The 14,860-nt window shown below is 46.3% G+C and overlaps 1 protein-coding gene across 1 annotated transcript in view; it reads right to left on the reverse strand.

Annotated features, from left to right (window-relative positions):
• Window positions 1–14,860, reverse strand: part of scn5lab (sodium channel, voltage gated, type V-like, alpha b) — a 283,003-nt gene that overhangs the window by 234,692 nt on the left and 33,451 nt on the right. The window lies entirely within an intron of this gene.

Raw genomic sequence — 14,860 nt, forward strand, 5'->3', positions numbered from 1 at the left:
GAGTTGAAACTGAAAGACACGGCAGCATGTTGACGGGACAAGGGGGAGGGGGAGGGGGGCATTCATGGCGACGATACAACGCTGAGGGGTTTGTTCCCGCCCCCTGCGTTGCCCCCTGGTGCGGAGGGCTTACCTGGGATGACAGAGATAGTTTTCAGAGCCCTCAGCACTCTAAAGGTTCTCAGCGCCTGCAGGTTCCCTACTTTGATAAATTCTGTTAACATCCTGTAGGGGGCAGAGCACCACGGCGGTGTGTTTGTTGGTCAAAACAAATACGGAAAGAAAAAAACAGACAGGACAAACAAAACAAAACAAAAAAAAGATATCTCATAAATAATGTCAAAGTAAAAAGTTGGAAATAATTTAAAAAGAAAAAATCAAGCATGTAAAAATTTGGATTTTCCGAACGACTGACACAAACGGCTGATCGGCAGCGGCGACTCCTGACTGCCCAACTTTAACCACTCCAAAGCAACGTGAAATAGGCTGTGGAACACGTTCTGATCATGCGATTTTCCTCCTTTTTCATGTTTTAAGATTCCCCCTAAAACAATCCAATAGAATTAGCTTATATTGTGAACCGTGTGGTGACCCACGTCTATATATCGAGAGACATTCACCTAAGAGGACGGTGTACCTTTAAGGGAAGAGGCGAGGGGTCAGATAATGCACTTCCGCTTCCGGTTGACAGTCAGTTCAGCGTCGTTGTCGGATGTATGACATGCTAAGTTGGAGCTAGTAAACTACCTCGACTACGTCTACTCTCACGTCTCCTGTCTCGTTGTTTTCTAACTCCACAACCGTTTGATTTTTTTTTTTAATGCTGCCAGATGTTTGAGGTTGAGTAAAAAATAAATAAATAAAACAAGTAGAAGCAAGAAGGAAAGACAAATATTCTCTTCATAATAACTGAATGTGGCAGAAAACAGGAGAAAACAGCGAATATGAGGAATGATAAATGGTGAGGGACATTTTTCTTTTGCTTTGTTTTTTCTTCCCCCTTTTCTCCCCAGCTGTACCCGGCCAATCACCCCACTCTTCCCAGCCGTCCCGGTCTCTGCCCCGACCCCCCTCTGCTGATCCGGGGAGGGCTGCAGACTACCACAGGCCTCCTCCCATACATGTGGAGTCACCAGCCGCTACTTTTCACCTGACAGTGAGGAGTTTCCCCAGGGGGACGCAGCGCGTGGGAGGACCGGGCTATAGGCCCTTTTCACAATGACGTCAATGAACTTCCGCCTTTCTGCGAAGCAGGTCATCTGCACTTCTGTTTGTGCCGCAGACGACTCATGGACGTAGAGACGACTTCTGAAAATGCAGGACTGCTCAACCTGAAGTAATCTTGAGACTAGCTAGATTCTGTCTGTCTATCTGTCTGTCTTTCTTTAAAGTATTATTTTTTCTATCTGTCTGTCTGTCAGTCTAACCGTCCATCCAACCGCCCATCCATCCATCCGTCTGTCCGTCTGTCTATCTATCAATCTATGTGTCAGAAGACTGCAGGTCTTATGACACAGAGCATGGCTGAAATATTGTAGTGCTCGTCTCTGAATGGTCGCCAGAAGGCCCATATTTGTTCCAAGGTGCTGCAGCACACTTTCATTTGTTCGTATTTCTATCCAACCTTTTCTCAGCAAACGGAGGCTAAATCACATTTCGGCAGCATTGATTTTCTTTTCATCTATTTTAGGCAAAGTCCATCCTTCACTTCCGTATATCATGACTGGCCATACCACTGCTCGTAGTATCTTCATTTTCAGATTGGTTGGGATGGCGCGACCTTTCCATAAGTTATTTAGTTGATTTCAAGAGCTCTCTCTCTCTCTCTCTCTCTCTCTCTCTCTCTCTCTCTCTCTCTCTCTCTCTCTCTCTCTCTCATAAGGGGTCTCTCTCAAGATCTCTCTCTCTCTCTCTCTCTCTCTCTCTCTCTCTCTCTCTCTAGATGTCTCTCATAAGATCTCTCTCTCTCATAAGATCTCTCTCTCTCTCTCTCTCTCTCTCTCATAAGGGGTCTCTCTCTCAAGATCTCTCGATCTCTCTCTCATAAGATCTCTCTCTCTCTCTCTCTCTCATAAGGGGTCTCTCTCAAGATCTCTCTCTCTCTCTCTCTCTCTCTCTCTCTAGATGTCTCTCATAAGATCTCTCTCTCTCATAAGATCTCTCTCTCTCTCTCTCTCTCTCTCTCTCTCTCTCTCTCATAAGGGGTCTCTCTCTCAAGATCTCTCGATCTCTCTCTCATAAGATCTCTCTCTCTCTCTCTCTCTCATAAGGGGTCTCTCTCAAGATCTCTCTCTCATAAGATCTCTCTCTCTCTCTCTCTCTCTCTCTCTCTCTCTCTCTCTCTCTCATAAGGGGTCTCTCTCTCGATCTCTCTCTCTAGATGTCTCTCATAAGATCTCTCTCTCTCATAAGATCTCTCTCTCTCTCTCTCTCTCTCTCTCTCTCTCTCATAAGGGGTCTCTCTCCCAAGATCTCTCGATCTCTCTCTCATAAGATCTCTCTCTCTCTCTCTCATAAGGGGTCTCTCTCAAGATCTCTCTCTCATAAGATCTCTCTCTCTCTCTCTCTCTCTCTCTCTCTCTCTCTCTCTCTCTCATAAGGGGTCTCTCTCTCAAGATCTCTCGATCTCTCTCTCATAAGATCTCTCTCTCTCTCTCATAAGGGGTCTCTCTCAAGATCTCTCTCTCATAAGATCTCTCTCTCTCTCTCTCTCTCTCATAAGGGGTCTCTCTCTCGATCTCTCTCTCTCTCTCATAAGGGGTCTCTCTCAAGATCTCTCGATCTCTCTCATAAGATCTCTCTCTCTCTCTCTCTCATAAGGGGTCTCTCTCAAGATCTCTCTCTCATAAGATCTCTCTCTCTCTCTCTCTCTCTCTCTCTCTCATAAGGGGTCTCTCTCAAGATCTCTCTCTCTCTCTCTCATAAGGGGTCTCTCTTAAGATCTCTCTTTCATAAGATCTCTCTCTCTCTCTCTCTCTCTCTCTCTGTCATAAGGGGTCTCTCTCAAGATCTCTCTCTCTCTCTCGATCTCTCTCTCATAAGATCTCTCTCTTTCTCTCATAAGGGGTCTCTTTCTCTCTCATAAGGGGTCTCTCTCAAGATCTCTCTCTCCTAAGATCTCTCTCTTTCTCTCATAAGGGGTCTCTTTCTCTCTCATAAGGGGTCTCTCTCAAGATCTCTCTCTCTCTCATAAGATCTCTCTCTTTCTCTCATAAGGGGTCTCTCTATCTCAAGATCTCTCTCGCTCTCTCATAAGATCTCTCTCTCTCTCATAAGGTTATTGCAGGGCAGACAATCTATGTGAGCCGGAAAAGGGGAATTAAAGAATGTATAGAACGTCATGTTGAACTGTTGTTTTGCAGGATGGTCAAGGCCAGGATAAGAGTAGACTTCAATTATTACAAGACAATGAAAGACCTGGACACATTCACAACTGTGTGGCGTTATAAAGGGCTGCTGTGTTCCACCATAAAGGATGAGCTGGGTTTTTTCTGAAGAGCTTGGATAAAAGGGGTCCTACCTGTTTTTTATTTTTTGAGTTGTTGGTGAATGATTGTTTTTTGGGCTTGTTAAAAAATGCTTATTGATTGTTTGTACAATGACAAGTATTGTTTATGTTTGGAGGGATTTCAAGTCTGCTTTTTGTTTAATTTTTTTTTGTTAAATAAAGACTTGGTTTAACATTCTCTCATAAGGTCTCTGTCTCTCAAGATCTCGCTTTTTTTCCTGACTATGATTTAAAGTTGTTGCCTTTAACCTAAGTTATTTAGCATAATCAAACAGGTACTGTTCGATGAAGAATTTGTAGCCTTTGTCGAGTTAGGACCTAACCCTAAACCTAACGCAAATGTTTCGGCCATGCGTGGTACATCATCTAGCCGTATTTCAGGCAGGTTTGTGAGCGACTGTGTAAACTCCATAGTCTGTCCGGAAGTTAGCATACCCTGCAAGGAGCCAGAACGGAAGTTCCCTGACATCATTTGAAAAGGGCCTATTCCCCCCAGCCCCCCCCAACAGGCCCCCCGACTGACCAGAGGAGGCGCTAGTGCAGCGACCAGGACACATACCCACATCTGACTTCCCACCCGCAGACATGGCCAATAGGGCTCCTTGCTGGCTATGTCACGAAATCTTCGCGCAATGCAGCTTGGGATCGAAAAGCGGAAAAACAAGCCAAACAGCCACGCACAACACGCCTTGCTTTCATAGTCTCAACACAAGAACTGAGCGAACTAGAAGAATTTCGTTGTTTTAATCCCATGAGTGGTTTATTTCAGCAATTTGGAAGTTTTCCGGCAAGGGTATTTCTTACAAGAAACAGGCTCGCCCGAACAACAACAGGAGAACTATGCCAGAACATAGGAATACAGGAGTCTCACTTAAGTCATACATGTAGGGGAGGGTTTTAACGCTGAAGCCCCTCCACAGCCTTACCAGGGTGACGAAGAGCTGCTCCTTAACTGATATGTTTTGTGGGGCACCAAATCCTTCCCTGTCTTTGTCGCCATTTTCTTTTCCATCCCAGTAATTCAGTTCATACTTAGCCTGTCCAAGGAAACTGAACGGTGCATTAAACTGTAAGGAATCAAGTCCAGTAAAACATTGACATTTCTTGTCATTTGCAATAATGCGACCACACGACATCAAATGAACTCTGCTGGAACTAGAGGATTCTGCATTTGTTCCTTCTGTTATGAACTGATTTCTGTATGCCATACGTTCAACTGTGGCTCCAAGAGTGTACTTGCAGTAGATGGTCTGTGTAGACTTGTCCTGAAAGGGATAGCAGGCATCACCCCCACCATCATCAGCCCCGACTAACATGGAATTAGATTCTTCAGTTGGGCAATCCTTCTGCTGAAACACGGCCAGTACTAATCACTTCAGGCTCAAGTCATTCCTTTGTGACTTTAGAAGGGCCCACAACACGACTTTCTCGGGCTTGTTTCGTTCTTAATAATTTTGTTGCACGAAGAGCACGACCCTCCATTTCTTTCTCGGTAAGAGTGGCAAGAACAGGGTCAGGATGGTCCTCCGTAGGACCCTCCCCCCAAAGAAATGTAAACTACATATGTAAGGGTCCTTCTTAATGTCCAAAAGATGACAGAAGTCTTTCCTTCCACATGCATGAAGCCACCTCTTTGCTTTTTCTGTCTTCTCCTGTTCGTGTTTCTGTTCCCACTCCGTTAGGCCATCTTTCACGGTTCCTGGCTTTGGGAATCTCAAAGACTCTGTTCCTTCAGACAGCCTTTCTTTACATCATGAATCCGGTCTACAAGTTCCCCAGCAGCAATGCTTTGTGGCACCTTTTCTAGACTGTTTGGCTCCCTCTATGACAAGGTTACCAGCCATCGTAAACACAAATCTTCTGCAAGACCACTTTCACACACTAGAAACGAAGAGCAGTTTGTCCGCAAATCAATCCCATGATTCAATGCGTGCTCAAGCCTGCTCTGTTTTCACAAGCGCAGTGGAGCCCTACTGTGTCTGTAGGGACACCCGACCAGGCCGGAGGTAACACGGGGATTCGAACCGGCGAGCCCCATGTTGGTAGGCAATGGAATAGACCGCTACACTACCACGATGCCCTTGGTGAAGGATATTTAAGGAATAAATCGATAAACCGGAACAAATCACGGCGTCTTTTTTTCTTCTTCTGTTTGATGAAATGTGATGAAATATCAACAGACAATCACTTTTCCCCCCCAAACCGACGGTGTAACACGAGCTCAGACTTGATAAGAGGTTTTAGCGGGCGTCCACACGGCGCGCGCTCTCCGTCAGACTGAATCAGATTGGATGCTGAGAGCCGGAATGGCGCCAGCCGGCAGCGGCCATTTTGGAGCCCCGGTCGGATTAAGTCATCGGATCCCCAGCCGCTAACAGCCCTCCATTACGGCTCATATTTCATCGGCGTTGACTGGCGGGCTGATTGAATTACAGTGGGGGGAGGATGGGCGAGCCAGAGCAGGTCATTTAGATGCAGGTGGTGAAGGATGAGCTGGCTGTCAGATAGTCCCACACACACACACACACACACACACACACACACACACCGGCGAAGCGGAGAGGACGCCGAATCAGACACGTTCACAAGTTAAAGCGCCTTCAGTGTGTGGCTGGGAGAAATTAGGAAAAGGCTTTAGTGTGTGAACTTCAATTCCGAACCGAATGTGGGAGGGAGGAGTCACAGAACCAAATGTGGGAGGGAGGAGTCACAGAACCAAATGTGGGAGGAGTCACAGAACCGAATGTGGGAGGGAGGAGTCACAGAACCAAATGTGAGAGGGAGGAGTCACAGAACCGAATGTGGGAGGGAGGAGTCACAGAACCGAATGTGGGAGGAGTCACAGAACCGAATGTGGGAGGAGTCACAGAACCAAATGTGGGAGGGAGGAGTCACAGAACCAAATGTGGGAGGGAGGAGTCACAGAACCGAATGTGGGAGGGAGGAGTCACAGAACCGAATGTGGGAGGAGTCACAGAACCGAATGTGGGAGGAGTCACAGAACCAAATGTGGGAGGGAGGAGTCACAGAACCAAATGTGGGAGGGAGGAGTCACAGAACCGAATGTGGGAGGAGTCACAGAACCGAATGTGGTCACCGAACCGAATGTGGGAGGGAGGAGTCACAGAGCTAATGGACTGTGTGGCTGAACTGAAGAGGGTTCTGTGCCGTTTGGTTTTGTATAATTGGAAGTAATTGTAGTGTGTCAATCTGTGTGTACGTGTAAGTTTGTGTGTGTGTGTGTTCTCTGGTGTGTGTTGTTTCACTGACCTACTGATGGTACCCATTAACACATCGTTACTTCCCAAGAATCACTAAATCACACAGTCATCACACCAGCACAGGGCGGAGCCAGTCTGCTCCTGTCAGTGTGTCAAGTGTGCGTGCACGTGTAGGGAGGCCAGAACCGTGTGTGTGTGTGTGTGTGTGTGTGTGTGTGTGTGTATTGACTCTGGTACCATGGGAAACCTGTCTCAGTGGAAAGAGCATTAATCACCCTGTGTGTTATTGTGTGTGTGTGTGTGTGCATTTGCCTGGTGTTCTTTTAAACTATGTATTTGTTTGAATAGATTTGGTGAATGTGTGTGGGTGTGTGTCTGTGTGCATGTATGTGTCTGTGTGTGCGTGTATGTGTATGTGTGTGCGTGTATGTGTGCGTGTGTATGTGTGTGCATGTATGTGTGTGTCTGAGTGCGTGTATGTGTGTCTGTGTGTGTCTGTGTGTGTATCTGTATGTGTATGTCTTTGTGTATGTCTGTGTGCGTGTATGTGGGTGTGTGTCTATATGTGCATGTATGTGTGTGTCTGAGTGCGTGTCTGTGTGTCTGTGTGTGCGTGTATGTGGGTGTGTGTCTATATGTGCATGTATGTGTGTGTCTGAGTACGTGTATGTGTGTATGTGTGTGTCTGTATGTGTATGTCTGTGTGTCTGTGTGCATGTATGTGTGTGTCTGTGTGCGTGTATGTGTGTGTCTGAGTACGTGTATGTGTGTATGTGTGTGTCTGTATGTGTATGTCTGTGTGTCTGTGTGCATGTATGTGTGTGTCTGTGTGCGTGTATGTGTGTGTCTGAGTACATGTATGTGTGTATGTGTGTGTCTGTATGTGTATGTCTGTGTGTCTGTGTGCATGTATGTGTGTGTCTGTGTGCGTGTATGTGTGTGTCTGTGTGCGTGTATGTGTGTGTCTGTGTGTGCGTGTGTGTGCGTGTGTGTGCGTGTGTGTATTTACCAGCCATCACTCTGGTTTTAATAAAGGTTGGGCACAGAAAGGTGACGTGTCAGGGGCAGACAGGATCTTTTGTGTGTGTGTGTGTGTGTGTGTGTCTGTGTGTGTGTGTGTCTCTGTGTGTGTGTGTGCATATGTACACACATTTGTATATTTATTTGTGTACACATGATCCCACATCTTTTTGTGTATACTACCCCATGCGTGTTTATAGCATTTACATGTCTGTGTGTGTGTATATGTGTGCGTGTCTGTGTGTGTATGTGTGCGTGTGTGTGTGTGTGTGTGTGTGTGTGCGTGCGTGCGTGCGTGTGTGTGTGTGTGTGTGCGCAGGTGGGGAAGGGTGACTTATGTGTCCCTGTCCTGCTAAAGATCCATCTGACCACAAGGCCTCCAGTTCAAGGACGCACACTTTCTGACGGTGTGTGTGTGCACGCCAGCTCACGCACAAGTGTGAGTAGATGTGTTGGTAATTGACCCGAGAGGCCAGACGTGACATCAGTGCTTCACCACGGAAGCTCCAGAAGGATGGAGAGCGGGTGGAGGGGCGCCCACATGGAAGGGAGAAAAGGAAGAAGCCAGTGGTGGAGAAGAGAAGAGAAGAGAAGAGAAGAGCAGGTGTGTGATTTTCTCTTCCATAGCCTTGTGTATATTACTGCTAATTATAAACATCTCAAACAGTATTACACGTGGTACTTCCACTGGACGTCACTGTGGCTGACCTTTGACCTCATGACTGCCGGTTGCTTGTAGTGCTGGTGAACTAGGAAATGTAGTTTTTTTCCTATACCAATGTTTTCACTGTTATAAGTCCCTTGGGACAATAGAACAATAATCCATCCACCCACTATCTGAACCCCTCATCCTGCTCTCAGGGCCGCCGCGGGGATGCTGAGCCTATCCCAGCAGCCACTGGGCAGCAGGCGGGGGACACCCTGGACAGGCCGCCAGGCCATCACACAGGGCCCCCCCCCCACACACACACACACAAACACACACACACATTCACACCTAGGGACCATCTAGTCTGGCCGAGTCACCTGACCTACAGGTCTTTGGACTGTGGGAGGAAACCGGAGCCCCTGGAGGAAACCCACGCAGACATGGGGACAACATGCAAACTCCACACAGAGGACGACCCGGGACGACCCCCAAGGCTGGACTACCCCGGGGCTCGAACCCAGGACCTTCTTGCTGTGGGGCGACCACACTAACCACTGCACCACCGTGCCGCCCCAGAAGAATAATGACAGAGGTTAAATGGTGAGTTCAACAGATCGCAGCTGCTTCGTTCTTTTAATCATATCAGACGACGGCTTCGGTCCTGCCCTCCTGTAAACCCCGTCAGCTTATTTAACAGACCGGGGGGGGGGGGGGGTCTCAATCCACGGCTCTGTCTGAGGGCACCTTTGCCATCCTGGAATGTGATTGGGAAGCGCGGTGACCTCCAGCCGGGTGCTCAGGGTGGCACGTCGATCAGATGAGCTGGTTCTGAAGGTTCATCTTGGCTCGGTGGCTTCGCTCCTCACCTCCCGGTCCTCCGCGCTGATCCATCAGAAACCGACCGCCAACCAAACCACAGCGGTGGTGATTTACCATCCATCGGTCCAACGTGGACAAAGCCTGTGCCTGTTTTCACCTTTATTATTCATATGTATTAATTAATCCTGTGACACCTTCACACCAACCTTCATTAATGTAGTTTGTGTCTTCTCTCTCTCTCTCTCTCTGATGTCTTCTTCTCTTCTTCTGTGTGTATGAATGGTGTGATGTGAGTCTCCCTTGTGTGCACATGCACTTTGTCCTCCCCGGTCTCCGCGGTGATAGTGGTCGCCACCTGGACACTGCTTGGCATCCCCCTCATCACATTTTCTTTTTATGTATCTTATAAATCCATATAATTTTGTTATGCTGTTTCAATGTTACATCCTTCTCTCACTCAGATGTGTGACTAATGTGGTTTTGCTTTTTTGTCTCCATGGTGACGGTGGTCACGTGGCTCGGGGTCCCGGGCTGTTCCAGTGGCGTCTGGACACTGCTTGGCATCCTGCCCATCATATTCTTCATATATGTTATAAGTCCATTATAATTGTGTTATCCTCTTTCAGTGTGGTTTTGTGTAAATTGTGTAAACACAACATCGTCTTGGGAGAGAGATCCTCCTCTGTTGCTCTCCCTGAGGGTTCTTCCTGTTTATTCTCCCTGTTAAAGGGTTGTTTTCTTTAAGGGAGTTGTTCCTTATCTGACGTGAGGGTCTAAGCACAGGATGTTGTGTTGCTGTCAAGCCCACTGAAGCCAATTTGTGATGTTGGGCTCTATACAAGCTAAATTGACGTGACTAAGCAGAAGCAAATTCCTCTGCCCTTCGCTTTTCCCCAATATTGCCACAACGCAATTCGCTCAGTGTAGGCAGAAGCCCGGCAGATGTAATCCACTATCGGGGGTGGATTCGCTGAGCCAGTTTCAGTGAAACAAAGGGCAGCAGAAGGTGCAAAGTTCTTGTTCGTCCCGTTGAGGAGAAGCAGCTCGTCTATGCTGCTGGGCGTGGAGCGGAGGTTTGCCAGGTGAATCGCTGGGAGCGCAGATCGAAATCGCCGCTGTCGGAGTCTCACCAGTGTACCGCCCAACATCCCCGTCTGCATCGCCTTCATGTCCCACAGAGAGCCGCTGTTCCTCATACTAAGATCTCCAAAAAACTTCCCAGGTTTGTGAAAACTTGTGAAAGACCATCGCGAGTTAACTGCCCAACATTAAGCAATTCTTCTCTAGTGAAAGTAATCGGGTTTGAATAACAGGACACAGTAGCTCCGCTTTTGCGCTCCAGAGACGGCGAGCTGAGACGAGATGCGATTCTCTGCCTCTGAGTCTTTGCACCAAAACCGAGCATTTCTGTATTGTCTTTGTTCAATTGTAAAAAGTTCTCTGACATCCATAGGGTAATATCGTCAATACACTGAGTTAGGGACTGTATGGGATCTAGATCATCAGGAGATAGGGATAAGTACAGTTGTGAATCATCTGCATAATTATGGTAATTTATTTTGTGTTTCTGTATAACATGTATGAGTGGGAGCATACAGAGATTAAATAGTAATGGTCCAAGAATCGAACCTTGGGGTACCCCACATATAGTACCCACTAGGTCTGAGGCAAAGTCTCCAAGGGACACAAAGAACTGCCAGCCCTGTAGGTAGGTTCTACATCAGTTCAGAACTGAGCCAGAGAGACCGACCCACTTTTTCAAGTCTCTCTAGTAAAATATCATGGTCAACAGTGTCCAAGGTGGCACTGAGATTTAGGAGCACAAGAACTGATAATTTATTAGAAATTGTGTTCATATGCAGATCATTCACAACTAGAATACGTGCTGTTTCTGTGCTATGGTGAGATCGAAAACCTAAGCGATGAAGGGCTAGAAGGTTGTTTGATGTTAAATAGTTATTAAGCTGAGAATAAACTGTTTTTTCAAGTAATTTGGTAAGTTGGAGATGGGCCTGTAGTTGGCAATAACTATCGCATCAAGGTTGCTCTTCTTCAGAGGTGGTTTAATGACAGCTGTTTCCAGTGCTGCAGGAAATATACCTGACCGAAGAGAGCAGTTAATAATTTCTAATACCTCAGGTGCTAAACAATTAAAGACAGATTTAAAAAATTTGCTGCTGGTTTTTTAAGTTCTAGAGGGTCAAAGTGAAACATGGCGCCAGTGATATTTCTGGAGAACTGGAGGGTAGGTTCATTACTGGATCTTGAGGCACTAATGTTCTGTCTCATGGCAATAATTGTGTTATTGAAGAATGTAGCGAATTGCTCATGTTTTTCATTAGACAGCATTTCTGATGGGTTTGGAGATGGTGGATTAATAAGTCGACCGACAGTAGAGAAGAGCACTTTACTATTGTTAATATATTCAGTAATGGTTTCGGACAAAAAAGACTGTCTGGCCTGTTTAAATTCTTTGTTGTACTTACTCAGTCTATCCTTGTAAATTTCATGGTGCACTTGAAGTTTAGTCTTTCTCCACTGTCGTTCCGCCTGGCGACACTCTCTCTTAAGCTGCCTAACAACCACTCCATTTCTCCAGGGGGCTTTTTGTTTTTCTATGTTTTTAGTTTTAACAGGTGCAATGTTGTTAAAGATAGTTCATATTTCTGAGTTGAAGTTGTTCACAAGATCCTCAGTTTGTGATGCCGTGAATGATGACAACTCATTTAAAGTTTTCTTAAATGTGTCAGTTCTTTTATCCGAGCACTCTTCCATTGTACAGGAAAAGCAGACATCAAAAAATAGGTAACAATGATCTGAAATAGCGACATCCATGCACAGGGTACAGTAATATTAAACTCTTTGATACAACTTAAGTCCAGAGTATGCCGCCTGTCGTGGGTGGGTTCAGAAACATGCTGAATGAGGGCAAATGCCTCCAGTAAGCTAAGTAGGTTTCTAGCATCGGGGTCTGTTTGATTGTCAACATGAACATTAAAATCACTTGAGACAATGAAACAAACGCAGTCAATGGAAACCTTAGACCGTAGCTCAGCAACTTCGTCAAGAAAGCCATGTTTAGATTTTGGTGGCCGATAGACAGGAATTATTAAAATCGTAGCATATGACTGGTATGAATAAAACAGGTTTGCAGCTAGCATTCGTGAGCCTGCTCGATTTGGATGGAGTCCATCATGTTTAAAAATAGAAGTGCATTCCCAGAACGATTAACATTGTCGATAAAATTAAACTGTAAACGACAGCACTGCGACTGAAGCCAGGTGTGAAGCCGCAAAGTCTGCTAAAATAACCAACGCCACAGCCAAAAGTGGGAAGTGGGTCAGAGATAAAAACCTCCCTCTTACTAAGATTTAGAAGGTTAAAAAGACGCATAAAACCAGATTTTAAAAGCTCTCACTGATGCCTTGGAAGGTCATTTGTGCCAACGTAAATGACAACTTCTTAATGGAGGTATACTGAGATAACAAACTAGGAAGTTCTACCAGAATGTTATTTACATTGGCACCTGGAAAGCAGTGTGTTGCAGCCCTGTTTGGACCTGATGATAGATTCACCCACAATCAGAACAGAAGGTGGCTGTGAACAGGGACGGATTAAACCAATCTGGGGCCCGGGGCACAATAATTCACGAGGCCCCCCTATAACAACACCAGAGAGTCTGAATGCAATTTCACCAAGCAGTTTTGATTAGTCACGTGACTTACGGTAATCACCGGAAACAACGCAACGCATGTGATATTATTAAAGGACCTACAAAACGTTACATTATTATTATTATTATTGTTGTTGTTGTTATTATTATTTCACCCGTCACCAGCACTAACTGCTAAGGCGCGCAAACGTCACGTTAACGTTACCTCCCAGAATGCATTGAATATGTAAGGGATAATGTACAGTGAGCCGGTTATCATTACGAAATAAACCCTTGAATCACCCTAATGATTTTTGTTTTTGTTTGTATGTGTAGCCTATAACATTTAATTGTACATTGGTGCTAATGAATCCATATTTGAAATAATAGAGGAATATTTTTGGCATACAATTGGAAAAAATATTGTAGCAAATTCAGGGGACAACGCAACCACAGGAAGTGCCGCGGCCGGGAAGCGAACCCGTATCGCCCGCACCGCAGGAGACATTGCTAACCGCTCGACTAAAGGGTCAGACCCGCCAGCCAGCGGCCAGCGTGTCTTCTTATCCATGCACGTTACAATATTTTGCCACCATGATTGAGAATTCTAGTGAAATCATGTCTTATATAAACCCTGGTAATCGACATTACCTCTTGTAATGATTATTTATAGAAGGGGTGATCATTGGGCGGATTTCAGAGGACGTAATTTCGCTAATCTTGGGGGCCCCCAGAAGGGCGGGGCCCTGGGGCCCGGGCCCCGTCGGCCCGTGCATTAATTCGTCCATGGCTGTGAAATGGGTGCAGTAGAAGAGCGCACCTGACCACCATATACCGGTGGATGGGGGCTCCCAGCCAGTGTAGAGGCAACAGCACCAGGGGGATGCAACGGTGGTCAGTTCAGAGCTGGCAGAGTGTCTGGACACTGCCTCCTCCAAGAACCTCAACCATTGAATGAATTGAAGTTTCCTTTTGGGATCCGGGGTAGTGACCAGTAGCCAATGGTGAGCGCTCCGTTCCTGGATGCAACGGATTGGTCAGCGGAGGGAAGTCTTTGCTGTCCAAAATGTCAAATCCATTTGCTGGAAGGTCAGGAGGAGCAGCCAATAAGGAGGGAGGACAGCCAGCCAGATCAGGATGTACCAGAGGAGTTGGGGAGGTCAGATTTTCCAGAACTTGAAATTTATTTCCTAGCTAGAACGCCTCATTTGAGAGCTGCTGGAGGTGGTGTTTACCCTGGCGGGATTCACTGTTCTTAACAAGGACCCAAGGCTCTGTGATGGATGGAGTCAAGCAAACTTGGGTCTTAGGTTTTGCTCCAAGGCTGAGCCACACATCCTCCCCCAGGGTATAGAGGGCTGTGGAGTAAAATGCTTCACCTCCAGACCACGAAATAGTGGTAGCGTTGTCCTAGGCTAACGCTGTGTGGTCTGGGGCGAGGATGGGCTGGTGCTCCTCTGATTGCCCAGGAAGGAGAGGTGTTTTGACTGTGCTGTGGCCACGGATGATAGGTCCAGGATTAACTTCTCCTTCTCCCTGAGTGCAACCTGCAGTCAGGTAACGTCAGTCTTCAATTGTGGAAAGTCTTCAATTGTAGCATGGCAATACACACACATGGCCATGTTTGTTGTGAGGCAATTAGAAAGAAAATTGGCATAAAAGTCTGTAAAGTTGCAAAAAGCTTAAAATCCTCAATAAAAGCAACCGGCTAGCCTAGCCACCAGGCTAAAAATAAACCTAGTTAAACTGGCAGCAGTCACGAAGCTCCAGTAAGCTACGTCCAGCTGATAGCCAACTACTAATAACTTAAGATCCAAAGGTCCGATGGCTAATTTTTTTTACCTTGTTAAACTATATCAGTAAAACGACCAGGATCTAAAAGTGTAAAATTGTGGCTAAAAACAAGACAAAAAATGTCAATTTATGACAGCTTCTACAGGTAAAACACAACACCGACACACGTGTAGATAGAACGAAATCGGCAAGAGTAG

This window comes from Lampris incognitus, chromosome 19 (genome assembly GCF_029633865.1).
Source record: "Lampris incognitus isolate fLamInc1 chromosome 19, fLamInc1.hap2, whole genome shotgun sequence".
NCBI classification, from domain to species: domain Eukaryota; kingdom Metazoa; phylum Chordata; class Actinopteri; order Lampriformes; family Lampridae; genus Lampris; species Lampris incognitus.